Source organism: Sciurus carolinensis, chromosome 9 (genome assembly GCF_902686445.1).
Source record: "Sciurus carolinensis chromosome 9, mSciCar1.2, whole genome shotgun sequence".
Taxonomy (NCBI): Eukaryota; Metazoa; Chordata; class Mammalia; order Rodentia; family Sciuridae; genus Sciurus; species Sciurus carolinensis.
Window position 1 is genome coordinate 38,002,432 of NC_062221.1, and position 16,239 is coordinate 38,018,670.

Consider the following 16,239-nt stretch of genomic DNA (forward strand, 5'->3'; position numbering starts at 1 on the left):
TCAGGTCCCAAGATAGGATATTGCAGTGATTGCTTCAGGTATGAATCATGATAAGGTGAAGGCCAGGCCAAAGGGGGTCTAGGTCAAGGGAATGGAGATGGAGATTCACTAAAGACAATGCCAGAGCCTCTGGATATTCAGTTTGTCACTTACAGTGATAAAGTTCAATAAGATAAGGACTTAAAGTTCAATAAGAAAAGAGATCAGTTTTGAAGTGGGAGTTTGGCTCTGGGTAAGTTGAATTTGAGAATTGTGTTGGTTACCCAGTGAACAGTAACTTGAGAGGTAATGGAAAATTACATAATTATCTTTTCTTCCCCATCAGGTAACATATTAGTTTAAATACTTTATGTTGTATTATATTTCCCACAACTTTATTTTATGACTGGCAAAATATTACACAGAACAAAACCAATAAAGTTTATATTTTTTCAGACAGGAAGGAAATTTAATAACATAATAAACATTTTTAATAGTTGAACATTTGGACAGCTTCCAAGATGTTGTTTTCATAAGAATAAAACAATGAATATCTTAATGAATATAACTTTTTCTTCCTTGAATTACCTTCAGGGAATATGTATTCTTAGAAACAAACTTTATTCTGACAAATAACATGAATATTGAAAATTGTCTAAAATATTTCTAAAAGATATTTAATACACATTACACACACAGGTGTGTGAACTGTATTTGTACAGATATAACTATAGATACATGTATACATTTGTGTGTATGTGTGTGTGTGTGTTTTCATTATGACTAGAACAGAAACTTAGTTCTACCTTAATAGCACTCAGAAATATGACCAGTTGGTACTGGAAATTGTACCAAGTATCACAGAATTCTATTGAAACAGCAAAGCCCTTCAAAGCAAGGCCCTTTAAGTCTTTAAAAACCTTTTAGCATATTAAATACTGAAGCTTCATTCTACAGCATCTCTAAGTCTCCAAATAATCTTTGCACATATAGATACATGATTGAAGACTGCATAGATTCCAAGGGAAAAAGAAAAAAACATTCCAAGCATCTTTTTTACTAACCAATTTATGGCTCTTCTCTGGAAAACATGAATAAAGAGAAAACAAGTGCAAAACAGCAGTTTACCTACTGCAGCTACTGGGAGCCCTATGTTCTCCTTTCCCTCGGCACGGACTTCCTCTGAGGAAAATTAGCAAACTCACAGGTGCCTTTTGGGAAAAGTGATTAGACTATTCAGAACCCCTTTGTTTTCTCTCAAAGGCAGTTTAAAGTTAACTGAACATTCCACTATGTTGTCAGATCTACAATTGATCCTGGTTTCCAGTGTGCAGCTTATCTGACAGACTGCTGAAAAATAGATACCCCTTTTACTCAGCATTTGATTCTGAAGAAAAACTATAATAAGAAAACCTATCAACTGCAGTAAGACCATTGCCATTCTAGGGGCTGGTTTCAATGATACATGCACTGAAAATAGGGGACTGCAGTAAAAATGATATTACTGATTATATTTCTACCTGTTTTTAAATTTTTCTGACATAGAATTAAAATTCACCTCATCAGAAATTTCTTCCTGATCTCCTTAAATGGCTTCCAGCTTCACTCTATTACTCAATGCAATTCAGTTTCTCTTGGCATCAGAAACTTTGTAATTACATATTCATTTTTGCTAACTTGATACTTTTTGTCTCTTCCACTATCTGAAATCTCCTTAAGAGAAGGAGCATTTCTCATGTAAGATATTTCCAGTTTTTAGCTAAGCATCTGACAGTCAATAAATATCTGACTAATGAATACACCAAATGAATAAAACCATAAGTAAAATTCACAAGTATGCACCTCAAGTTACAGAAAAACCATCCATTTGATATTTGTATTTCGAGCCATAGAAATGAAAAATATTTCTTCATCAGAAAATATGTGAATATGTGCATTCAGATGCTATTTTTTAAGGAATGTCACCAAATTTAAAACAAACTGAAAAGAACTCTAAAGTCAAAGGTGATACTCAAACCTGTTTTAGGCAACAATTATACTTACAAGAGAAGACATGCAACTGGAACCCACCCACACCTTATTAAATGCCAAAAGTTAATATATAATACATCATCTGGAATTTATTCTATGTATTACTAAATACATAGCATAATATAAAACATATCAATTAACTACTTTGTACATATAATGCTCTATTCTAGTCATTTATGCTACAATTACATGACAAAAGTTACTGTAAATATTTGTGTAGTATCAGTATTCACTGATCAGTAATAAGTACTTTTAAAGAAGGTGGGGTAGCAAAGATAAATACTGATGAAGGAGGGATTCTGTAGACATAGGCAATAACAAGACCTTACCAAAGAGTCACCCCAAAAGATAAGGAAGATAAGAAATCGGCCTGCCAAGTTCTGTTGCAAGAATATTTCAGATAGAGATAAGGAGCAAAGGCTAAGTATATACAAAAAGGCTTGATATCTTCTATGTACTGATGATATAAATATCTGGGCAGATTCAAATAAAATTAATCACATTTTTATGATTTTTCCTAGTTGTAGTGTGAATGGGATTGTAGTTGAACCCACTGTAGGGATTTTATGCCAGAGCTATAGCCATCATTTTGTACCAAAACCAAACCTCTGAAGCAGGTGAACATAGGAAATGAAAATAGAATTTTTAAACTGACTGCAGTTTTTGATTCCTTATTCCTAAATAAGGTTAAAGACACAGGGCTTATGTTATATAGGTATTAAAAGGAAAAGGATTACATATCATAATTAATTATCATTATTATTACAATGCAATATTTTAAATCTTTTAAATTTCAAATAATGCCAATTATTGCAATGCAATAACAATCTGTAAATAGTGTTAATTTTATTCTCTAAAACTCTACCTCTTGTCAGGGGATATAGTTCAGTAGTAGAACACTTGCCTAGCATACATGAGGCTCTGGATTCAATAATTTCTAGCACTGAAGAAAAAGAAGGGGGTAGCTTTTGCATAGAAAATGAACCAACAAAAGACCTAAGACTGTTCCTTTCAGAGATCATATGTGAAGGGATTCTTCAGATGAAGTTATGACTTTTTAACTTTTTTTTTTTGAGAGTGCTTTTGCAAAGGATACAGTTACAAGGAAGTTAAATTCCAGCTGTGGGCTGTACCAGGTTCTGAGGGAAGTGGAGAGATACAATCCCAGCCAGACATCCCGTCACTACCACTATTAGATTTTTAAATTAATTTTACTATCTTCAGAGGAGGTCAGCTCTTGTGACACCTTTTGAATGATATGTGTCATAGGTAGAAGGTGTGCTTTCCTTTAACCTCAGAACTTGTCGCATAGAGTATCAGAAGACCTTTGACAGAAACTTGGTGTATGAGTTCAATCTACATAACTAAATGTCACAGACCTGGTGGCTTAAACCACAGATATTTATTTCTCATAGTTGTGGAAGCTTGACGTCTAAGATCAAGGTGCCAGCAGGGTTGGTTTCCTATAAGGTCTTCTCTCCAGCTTGCAGATGGCCACCTTTTCACTGGGTCCTCACAGAGACATTTTTCTGGTGATTTTATAAGGATATCCACATTGATTTAGGGTCTCTCCTTAAGATGTCATTTAACTGTAATTATCTTTTTGAAGGCATTATTTTTAAATGTAATACTTAGACTTCTAAGTATCCTCAGAAGGGAACAAAATTCAGTCCATAACACCTGGACCTGAGTTCTACCCTTAGCTCTGATACTGAGTTGCTTGCAGATCTTTCTCACTTATTTTTTTCTATTCTACTTATTTTTTTCTATCTATGTCCTATTTTTCCATGGGTAAAATGAAGTCAAAATAGATGATCTCTGCAGATCTTTAAAAATTCTAACTTTGTCCTCCAAGAAAATAGATTATTTCAAGTAATAAATAAGACAAAAACTTCTCCTACCAGAACTTGAATTCTAGTCATAAAGGTGGGGTGTCCAGATAGGGTTCATGTTCTTGCCATCCTGAACAAAGAATTAAGCAGGATGTACAGAAGTAACAGGCAGAGCATAGGTTTATTGAAAGGAAGGGGAAAGTATCCTCTATAAAGTAGGATGGAGTGGGCTTAGCAAGAGTGACTTAATATCCCATCCCATGTCTGGGGGAATCTTGTCTTATATGCTGAGCTATGTCACATTCATCTCCCTATAGACCTGACAGAAGGCCTTGCCCTATTTGTCCCCATTGGTTACTTTGTTTTCACCTAATTAGAATACAGAACTTGTGACAGGAGTTGCCATGGTAATGGGACTATATAGAACTTGTGGAAGGAGTTGCTAAGGTGATAAGCCCTCCATGGCGGGAGTTGCCATGGTAATGAGACCTATCAACAGGGACATGGTGACTTATCTTCAGTCTTCCTCTCCTGCTGGCATTTTTCTTGTACCCTGCCTCCACCATCTTGATATCCCTAAACTCCTACCTCATTTGGATAATTTGTTATGATCAACTGTAATATTCAGTGTTTTTTTAAATTCTACTAAATTATCTTAATCCATGGAGTAATAAAATCTAAAAGATTGTGTTAAGAGACAGAGTCTGTAATCATCACTCCTTTCAATGTCAAAAATCAATATCTTAAATAATACTTTGTATGACATTGCCAAAAATGCATCCAAATAATCAGCCTATTTAAACACTTCAGCCACAATATTTGTTGGCATGGTGGTTCATCATAAAACATTAATCTAGTAAATGCCTAGGGAATTTATAAGTATGTATGTGTCAAAATGTTAATTAATTAAAATGAATTAAATTCATCCAAACTATTATTATCCATGCCTAGCAATTTAGTCAAAGAAAGAACTAAGTCCTATTCACATGCTATCTAGTGAGTAGGACACTGGATTAATTATCAAGAATCACAGGTAGATTGTTGTTATTTGAACATGCTACTTAGAAAGTCAGATTTCTGGGCAAAACAGATTTGAATTTCAGATACAAGGCTGGGCTGCCAGGTTGTTAAGCATGATAGAAGTTAGGTTTCATCTGGAATCCAGAGTTCACATGAAAGCACAAATACATATTCTTGAATGAAGTGAATGGAAACTAAAGACAGAAATAATATTCATAGATTAGACAGGAAGTGCACAGAAAAAGGATCTAAGAGCTGCCAAAACCATATCTACCCCCATTTTGCCCACAAAAGCAGCAGCTTTGCTCTTGGGATGTTTGAAATGTGCTACTTCAGCCTCTGACAAAGAACATTAGGCGCTATAATTTTGCTGATATAGTCTTATGCCTTTGCTGCCTGAACTTAAATAGTGTATTCCATTCTCTAATCTCAAGCTAAGGGGCAAAATGAACATGAGCCCCATAGACTCAATCCTCACACTTTCAAAGCTGGTAATTGGTGAAAGTAGCTGTAATGAAGAACCCCAAAGAGGAAAATGCAATTAACGAGGAGCTCTGTATAATGTCTAATTTGATTTTCTTGGCTTGTTAGCTCAGCTGGTTGGAGCATGGTGCTAATGAAGTCAAGATTGCAAGTTCAATTGCCATATGGGCCAGTTAGCCTCGCTCAATTCCATGGCTACTGACCAAATGAATTCTATTGGTCACAAGAGGAACTAGACAAGAGAGGATGGATTACAGAAAATTCATTTATGCCACTGTTAAAACCACCTCAAAACACTACTATCAAGAGCAGGGTTATAGTGTGGACTTCATTTCAATTACTTAAAATTGAGAAAATGCTTACAAAATTCTGAGCAGTGAAAACTGAGACAAAAATTAAGACTTATGAACATTATAATTAGGTCCTTTTCCAAATCAGGAGAAGTTGGTTTGATAAACTTATTATAGTCTTTCTGATTGAAAATAGGTTTCAATTGGGCTGCATCAAATCTGCAGGGGGTGGGCAGTGGGAGTAGCAAAGAGAGAAATAGTCTTTAGGACTGAACAAGGAAGGAAAGCAAATAAAAGAAAGAAATACTGGTCATGGAACCACAGAGGTAAAGAACAGACAGTCTCTTTATTGTTTACTCAGTCTGAAATAGACTTAGTGTCCAGACCTACGCACTTAATCTTACCATTGGACTCTAATACCCTGCAGAGTTGTGATCCATTTCAAATTAAATGAATGTGAAGTCGTAGACAAATCCTGACCCAAACCAATTACAAAAGATACCAAAGACATCCACAAGTCTGCCTTCTCTTAAAGGAAAATTTCCAAGCAATTCCAATTTATCTCAGTATCTTAAGACTACTAGAAAATCTTTTACAACTGTGTACAATGTACTCAACACATATATGACAAATGTATTATAAGTCATCCTATTTATATAATTTTACTTTTTAAAATCACCACATCTGGGACTCAGTTTTATGATATTCTCAGATAAATAAAAAAGAAATCCTTGTTATGTTCACTTTGTCCCAGGTGAAAATCTGGAAGTATGACCACTGAAAAAGTCACCTCTGGGGAAAGAAGTGGGCTTTATAAGAATTAAAATCTCAAAAAACTAAAGGACGAATGATCTCGCTGATAAGCGGATGAGGACATATAATGGGGGGTGGGAGGGGTTAGCATTAGGTTTAGGGTTAGGTTTAGGGTTAGGGGTAAGGAGTGTGGTAAGAATGAAGGAAAGAAGGACTGTATAGAGGGAAAAGAGGGGTGGGGGGGAAGGGAAAAAAATAATGAATCAAACATCATTGCCCTATGTAAACGTATGATTACACAAATGGTATGCCTTGACTCCATGTACAAATAGAGAAACAACATGTATCCCATTTGTATACAATAATAATAATAAAAAAAACAATCATAAAATGTGCTTAGGAAAAAAAAAAAAAATGAGTGCATGGGTCAGTTTGTGTTCACCTTTTTCCTTTTTAACCCACAAATCTGTCTACTTACTTTGTCCTATCCTGCTTCATCCACAAGGAAGATAATTCTTCTTTCTTCCCTTGCTTAAGAAAAACAATGCCTTTCTGGCAAAGTTTGGGCATACTCCTGATGGAAGTTCTATTCATGAAGCTCTACGGCTTGCTCTAAGGTCCTGAGGACTCTTGAATTTCTTCAGGGACATAGGACACAAATCAAACATAACTTCATTTCTCTTTTCCTTCTGACACTAGCCTTTGAAACATTTGCTAGAAAGTTATAATATATATAATTATCTATATATTATACAAATCAAAGCAAGTGGCATACTATTCGATTTCTTTTGAAAGGCGATGCCCTCTAAGGATCCAGCCCCAACCCTTTTGGACTTCCCTCTTCAAACTTTCTTTCTTCCAAGTAGCAGAGACAAAAGTCTTGCTAAGTGGGAAGGATGAGAGCAAAGGGACAGACAATTAGCTAGTGGTCCACTCGGTTACAGGAAAAATGCCTGAACAGCATTCTGTTATCTTGTGATAATAGAGTCATTTATGTGTGTCACATTTTCATTTCCAGCTCTGTGTTCATTTTAATTACTTCCATTTGAATACGCCATCTTAACTTTTTCCCCCGCACATGCCTAGTTAATCAAAATGTTTGATTCATTAACATTGCGAAGAATTACAAGACTTTATTAATACACTAAATTTCAGCATCGAGTTCTAGTAGAGTAATTGCAAATGCTAAGGCCAGTTATAATGATATTTTAAATGTCTCAGGAACATCAAATGAAAATTCTCGTTCAACTGGACAACCACTCCAATAGTTAGCAGTGCTCTCATGCCCCCTGTTGGTCTGTGACTGGAGAATCAAATTGAAGTTAGGTTGTTTTGTGGTCAAAGAAAAATGTTCAGTGCTTTCTACATTAGGACATAAACTTAAAAGTACTTGCACACACATGCAAAAATGGAAGGTATCACTCTTGTTTCACTTTTGAACTGAAGCTAAAATGAAAAATAAGATTAAAGAAAGGGTAAATTTGCATTCAAGAGGAGAAAGCTCCTGTATCCATTCATATTTGACGATTGGTGAGAGCCAAACAGGCACTAAGTATTTTTTCATATTTAATTAATTTTCTCATATGATGTTAATATTTTGAGTGAGCAGGGACTTTTAATCGAATTGTCCTGAGTTTGAATCAAAGGATGTTTTTCTTCCTTATCAATCTCACCGAACCTTATAAGGATGAGAAAGTTTTTAATGTTGAAAATGAGGTAGGTTATAATTCTTATTGTACGTCGTCATTCAGAGGACCAAAATAGTGATGATTTATGTGGAAACGCCTACTAAGGATATAGTAAATGCTAAGTGAATGTTCATTTTAGTTTCTTACAACTGTATGATATGAATAGTACCTATTGTGTCCATTTTTCATAGATTGAAAAATTGAAGTTCAAAGGGATAGAAAAACACTGGCCAAGTTTTTGCAGCTTATCTATAGTAATGCTGACATTAAGCCACAGATTATTTTCCCTCCAATACAAATACTCATCTTTTCATGTCATTATGTAACTGTTTCATGACCCATTACTACAGAATCAGGTCTATCAAGCTACTCTCTCTTGAATTTGTATTCTACAAAATTAATAAGGAATGCAAAGAAAGAAAATTAATATTCTCATTGTCCTAAACAGTATTCTAACAAGTGTTTGACTTTATTATAAAAAATAAATTCACTGGTTATTCTCAAAATAAACAAACAAAACTGGTTACTGGCTTCTGGAAAATTTGGTGGGTTTCCATGCCTACTCTATAAATGAATGAGAAGTAATTGTTACAGATTTTGATTACCATGTGTACATGAATAAGGAGAATTAAATATCTCTGTAGGTACAGAAGTTTAATTATCAAGCAAAACTGATAATATTCTAGCCTAAATAAGATAGTTAAAATATTTTGATTTTTTGAAATACTATTAAAAGATTTATATCATTTATATCATCATAGTAGATTTATATCATACTCTGAGTTTATCTGTGATTATTCATTTAATAAACTGGTTAAACTTTAAAAATGAAAATAATATTATCAGAAATATATTTGATTGCATTTTCACATGTGCTTTAGATTGCAAATTATTCAAAATTGTTTAAATCATGTTTCAATATTCTAATTTTTATGATAGAAGAGGAATCACATGTGCAACCAATTAAATACGCACTTATTTCCATTGGAAGATAGTTTGTAGGAATATAATGACTTCAATATCTGCCCACTCATAGTCATTTCCTAGATAGATCATAAATCAAAGTTAATTAGGCCAAGACATCCTTTTTTGATAGGTCTGGAATTTGCACATATATATTTAATAATGAATAATCGTAGGTCATTTCTCTATCGCGAAGACATGTACCATTATAATTGTATTAGTCTTAGAGGAGAATACTCAGCTAAGGTTATACATGTCTATTAAGCTTTTGTGAATGAAATTAAACTAAAACAAGTAATTATATACTGGAGCTACAATGATGTGTTGGGGGACAATGATGCATTGAAATGACTCTTGTAAATCCATCCATTTATTCACTTACCCAACAAATATTTATTGTCTTACTATTAAATATCCCCAAAAGACAACTAGGTTTCAAGCTGATTAATCACTTGCTAACTAACCAGAATACAGGTGATCATCTCATTTCTTTAAATCTGTCTTATCTGTTAAACAGAAATACAAATGCCAACTTCTTAAAATGGTTATAGGATTTAAAATACAGTACAGATGGTTCCCACCCACAATGGTTCACTCAAGATTTTTCAACTTTATGTTTGTGCAAAAGAAATACACACCATACTTTGAGTTTTGAATTTTGACCTTTTCTCAGCATAATAATATTCTCCTTTGATGCTAAGAAGGGGGAGTGAGCCACAGCTCACAGTCAGCCCCAAGACCACCAAACAATCCTTACCCTACAGTGTACTGCATTGCTAAAATAAGATGTGTGGTAAGTTAGGTGTTTTAAATGAATTTTCAGCTAAGAAGTTTTTAACATACAACGAGCTAATCATGATGTACATATAGTACCTGAAACCTGGAACTCAATATTTCTGGAATAAATATTATTGTGATCTAAACCTAATTTCTTTTCTGGAGCAGGAAGATCCTTTCAGTCTCCATCTAAACTTCTTCATCTACAAATCATTGGACAAAAATATGTGTTAGGTCCTTTCTGGATCTAACCTTCTATGCTGCTGCAAATTATGACTTTCCAAACTAGACATGGAAGCACTGTGGCAGATTCTTCTCTGCAATGGACCTTTTTAATGAAATCTGTGTCAATCTTATCCTCTAATTTGAACTAAGGTGTACAGAGTATGGAGACATAATCATTCTATAAAAATAGGCTTTATCTTTCTTTATCAAAGCTTTATCTGCAACAATTCTGCGCTACCTAGAGAAAGTATCCATATGTGCATCTTAAAACATTTCTTACCAGCACATAGACAATATGAAAGGAGTACATGTGGATTAAAGGTGCATGATGTTTGAAAATGCCCCATTGATGTAGTTATTTTATGATAACTTTCTGTTGATGTCTAAATCTAGCAAAAAAAATATTTTGATAAACAAAGATGAAAGTGAACCACAATATCAAAACTTTCAGAATGTTTTACTCAAAATATATCTGTAAATAGTTATTCCCAAGGAGCTATATTTTCCTGTACTGAAAACCATTTTGTCTGTTTTCTTTTGCTGACATACAGGCAGTTGAAATGCAGATAATTGTGGAGAAATGAAGAGCATGAAGAGTGTTAGACAATTTTAAACCTTACAGGAATCTTACTCCTGAGAGTTCTTAGGTTGCACTCGAGAACACTGGGAGTCATTTTGACAGAAATCTGTTTCTTCTTGTTTGTATCTCTTGGCTGAAGTTAACCAAAATTTGTCAAATTACAGATTTTACAGAATCCAAATGTCCCAAGAAATTCTCAGGACCTGACTGTCCCTTCAGTGGCTTACAGAGAAGTAGACTGAATGTCAGCTCTTTCAACCAGAACTGCTCCTCATCACCAAGTGGCTCTGATAGACTGGCAGCTAGGACACAAAGAAGAAAAGGAAATAGATAAAAACAGTAGGAATTATTTTACATGTTTTATGTGTCTTTTAGGATACTGCTCAGATATCTTCAATCATATCAAAACCTTGCTTTCAGCTTCTTTAACTTTCTCACATTTACCACATGTTAAGAAACAAAACAAAACTAAACAAAATCAGAGTAAATCCACTTATCAGAGAAGTGAGGAAAAAAACAGCAGCACAAGTATGTACATTTCTTCATCTGATAATTAAGAAGCATATACTGCAGTTTCCTCTGAAATGGTAACAGGAAAGCAAATGAGCTCTTACCCAGAGTGAAGTTCAGAAACTAGAATTATCAACTCATATCAGTGTTATTTTATTCATGTCCACTTCATAAGGCATATTTCTCTTTTTTGGAGATAACAATAAAACTCCAAAATTATTTGCATAAAATTTCAAGGAATAATTGAATTTGAAATCATGCCATCCCCATTTGTATGAATGTTGGTGTCATTGAGGACTTTGCACACCCATGTACACAGGTACGCACGCACAACCTGGCAAATTTGGGAATCGCTACCGTGGTGAAACATTATCTATCCTTCAGGCATGTCAGGACACCAAGAACCATAGATTCACATCACCCTTCCCAAATACCTTTTATTTTAAAAGACAGATGACACATTGCCATAATAAGAACATCTAAAGAATCCTGCCTATCAGAGTGCTGTATAGATAAAAAATAATAGCTTGAACTTTATAAGTACCTACTCTTAGCTTAGCACTAATCTCAACAATTTATGAATTATTTAAAAATACCCTTTTTAATAGTCTCCAGAATAAATGAGGAAATGGTATAAAACAAATTTATCAGATGCAAATAGAGTCTAGGTGAAGTAGATCAATTTGTTGAAGTTTTCTCAGTTTCTGAACATCAGAGGCCTAACATTCAATGTATAATATTTCAAGACCTCAGAGTGTTTCCCACCCCAGAACATTATCAAGTGGACTCAAAGATGGTGTCAAAGTAGGCCTCAACATTCTTTTAATGGTATGCAGAAAAACAGTCCCACTGATTTCTTCTCACTTTAAATCTCTCTCAATTAATTAGAATTCAAATTACTTCTTCATGTATGCTTTTTCTCAACACTGCAATAATTTTATATTTGCTCTATTTTGTAACAAATCAAACTGATATTGACAGATTTGCATACCTTAGTCACAGGATGTTTTAAGAAATCAGCCCCAAGCTGAAATGTGTTTTACGAAGGCAATCGTAACACCTACTTTCAGTCATTTCAGTTTCATCTTTCCCATAATGAGTTTCTCTACCCATTTAAATAGCAAGTTTCTGAGATATTGAGTCAATTAATTTCTCAAGTTCCCTAATGTGATTGCAGTATATGCAGTGCAAGAAACTAAATAGATAATGTGTTATAAAATTAAAAAGAGAGGGAAAGAGGGGAGAGAGGAAGAAAAAGCTCATGCTGGTAATAGGTTGGTGTTTCTAACTCTAAGAGGAAAATGATTAGTCTCTGCACACTTTTACTTTTTTCTAGCAGACATACTTTAGCCATGAAATCCCAACTCTATATTTAACTACAAAGTTCTTTGACATGCATCAAGTTCAAAGAGAACAATCTGTGCCTGGCACAGCAGATTTGAAAACATTCCAATATGATATTAAATGATAATGATCAACTTCTGAAAGCACAGTCAACCTACATAACCAGATGAATTACATCTGGTCGCCTTTTGAAAATATGATACACAGCACATTTTCCTACCTGGCTCTCTACCCACCTACCAAATTGCATCTAGCAAACTGAAATAAATATGTACATGTCTTCCTGCTACCAACTGCATAGTGAAAGGTAATTTCCTTCATGTTCTGTAAATGTCAGCAATCTACAATTCAAATTACATGAAATATATATCCAAATTGAAGAATAAAAGATATTTACTTAATTTTTAAAAATTATAATAGACACCGGGAATGTAAATGATCTTATCAAAACAAGAATGTGACAGAATTTTCTTGACTAATGGCTAAACTTTCTGCAAGCAAGGTTTTTAATTGAGCTAACTTTCATACATTCAAAAATATTATCAGGGAAAAAGGGGTCAGCATTTTATTATTCAATACTAAAAGAGACAACTAGTTATAAAGTTAATCAATTAGCTTTTATTGAGAAACTGGACTGTCATCAAAGTACACACGATATTCTATCATTATATCTAAGTGATTATTTGACAATTTTGTAAATGTGTGTATTGCCACCACATTGTTCCTATAAATTGTTTAATTTTATGTTATATTACTTTAGCCTCAATTTTAAAAGTGAATAAGGTAAATACTATATTTTCATTTATAAAATAGTGTTATATAAGCATTTTATATATTGCTGAGTTCAAAAAATGTCAAGGTTTTGTATTTCATGAGTCTTGTATACAGACACCATTAGTTGCCCTCTTAAACTACAAACATCAGATCTTTCACTTTTCAGTCTCTTTCTTCAGAATTCTTTAGGGTATCATGTTCTGAAGTATTCAGTTTAGACAATCCTTCCTGAATTCAGGAAACAGGAAGAAAGTACATGCTTGGTGTAATTCAGTTACAGAAATTCTTATTTCCCTTAGTAATAATTGTGGAAGTATATCTGCTTGTAACCTTCTGGAAACAGTTCACTAGTAAAACAGACACTCAGGAAGAAATGCCTCTCTGTTCATTGCTAGTATTGTGATGTCCAGGTGTGACACTGGGAACGACTTCAATTATCCTGTGGCCATGAAGGGGGATATCATAACATGCTAAAGGAAACATTGTGTGAAAGGCATCATTGTGGCATTCACTTAATCTCAAGAGTGCTGGAAAATGGCACATCCAGATTTTTGTTATATGAATTAATAAGTTTTTCTCAATGCCAAAGGCACTTTTAATTGAAATTTTTTATTACTAGTAGCTAAAAGCATCCTCTATTTTTGTGGTTAAAATAGTGTTGAAATATTTAATGTGGACATTATTAAAAATTTCTTGAAGTTTGCACACAAACGGGTAATCATGATTATACTAGGGAATGAAAGTACACAGAAAGAAGTATCACTTTTTCTTTTATGGAATTCTTTTTCTCCTTGTTTTTGTTTTTGTTTTGTGGTACTGAGGATTGAACCCAGGTGTAGTCTACCACTGAGTCATATCCTAGCTCTTTTTATTTTAAGACAGTCTCACTAAATTATGCAAGCTGACCTTGAACTAGAAATCCTCCTGCCTCAGCCTCCTGAGTATCTTGGATTACAGCATGTGCTACATTGCCAAGCTATACCATTTTATAGAGTTCTTATTTAAAGTTGCTACTTATTATCTTATTATGTATTTTACCTATATGAATTTAGTAGTAGATGCAAAAACAAAAAGTAGATATTAATCTATTAACCATTGCTCATTATAGAGGAAAATGGCACCTTCATATTTTTAAATTTCACATTCATTAGCCCTTTTGCTCTTTTCTTTTTTTTTAAACCATACATCCTGTGTTAGTTAAGTCTTTCTTTGTTGCAATGAAGTATGCCTTGGTTAAAATAATCAAATTAGGAAAGACAGAATTAGAACTTAACTTTGTTGAAATCTGACATCAGAGATATGCATATAGTCAGATCTTTCTGTCTTCTCACTTTTCATTGCTTCTTTACTGAGATTGGCCCATCTCTATGGAAAGTTTAAGTGATAATTCTGACTTATGACAAGTTCTTAAAACTCCAGAAAAGTGAAGGTTTTTCACACTCAACAGCACTTTAATTTTAAAAGACATTTGTCTTTTAAATTTGGATGATGTGCCTATCCCCTGACCCTCTGTGACACAGCAAGGCAGAATGATCATCCTCAATTGAATTCAGAGACTCCTTGAACCCAAAGCGCCTCCAACATGGGTAAACAATGAACCTCACATCCTTTCCTCTAGGGAGTGATATTTTCTGTACTTCCTTCTCAGGTGAACCTAAGGATTGTGTCTGTCAAAGGGTGCCCTTTGGAAACCAGCCTACTATATGCAGGAGAGAAGGGGACAAACATGGGGCTTGCAGCAATCTCTAGGCTAGGCCTTGCACACTCAACATTGCCAACATGTTTTTAAAAGGACATCTATATCAGTGTATTCATTTTGTAATGCAGTCACAACAACATACTACACACTCAATGTCTTAAACAAGAAAAATTCTTCTTCTTACATTTGTGGATAGTAGAACTTCAAGATAAAATTTCTAGCTCAGATTTCTTTTGAGGGCTGTGCGGGAGGGATCTGTTCTTGGTCTCTCTCCTTGGCTTGTAAATGGCTATCTTCTCCGTGTGGCTTCTCCTGTATACATTTTGTGCCCTAATTTCTTTTTCTTATGAGGACACTAGACATAGTAGGTTAGAACTCACATTAATGAACTCATTTTAGATTACCCATTTCTCTAAAAATGTATTTGAAATGTTTTCAAATATGGTCACATTCTGACCTACTGGGGATTAGGACTACAACATAGGTATTTTGCTGGAGAACATATTCAGTCCATCATAAAAGGAAGTACATACAATTGTGCAACAGCATTTGAGCATTGTATTCTCAACAGTATATTTAATAAAGATACATTTAGGAATAACCAAGCCAGTCTTTGGAGGGAGTATCTACCTACATGCATTGTTTTGGAATCCTGATAAACCTGCTACCTTAATTAGCAATGAATGATAACATCAAGGCTTCAGGACTTAAAATAATTTATCAAAAATTAAAGATTACTAACAAAGTTGGAATTTGAACAAATGTCTTTTTACATCATTTTTTGGGATGGATTCAGTCCTGTCTCCCCAATGTGCACAATATGATCAGGAGTTTTATTAAGTTGCTTTTTCAACTAAATACATTTATCATCGATATAAACAAACACAACCAATATGACTTGTGTTATAAATCACTAGCTAAATACAGAATCACAACACTTTTCTATAAACATCTCTATGTAGACCTCTTTTTTACATGTATGTAAGATGGTATAGTTCTTTTTTTTTTTTTTTTTTTTTTTGTAAAATGGTGTAGTTCTGATGTGTGTTCTGTTTTCCCTTTACTAAGGCATTCTTGGTCATCTTAAGGCCAAATCATCTTCAGCACCTTCACCATCTTACCACCATCATATCTGAATCACACATTACAGTTTATTAAATTATGTGATCTCTATTTTATCACTTGAACCACGTAACAACTCAGATTGGAAAGCTGAGACTTAGAAAAAGGAAATCATACAGTTAATGTCACACAAGGATTGTGACTGGCTGATCCAGTTTCTAACCCACAA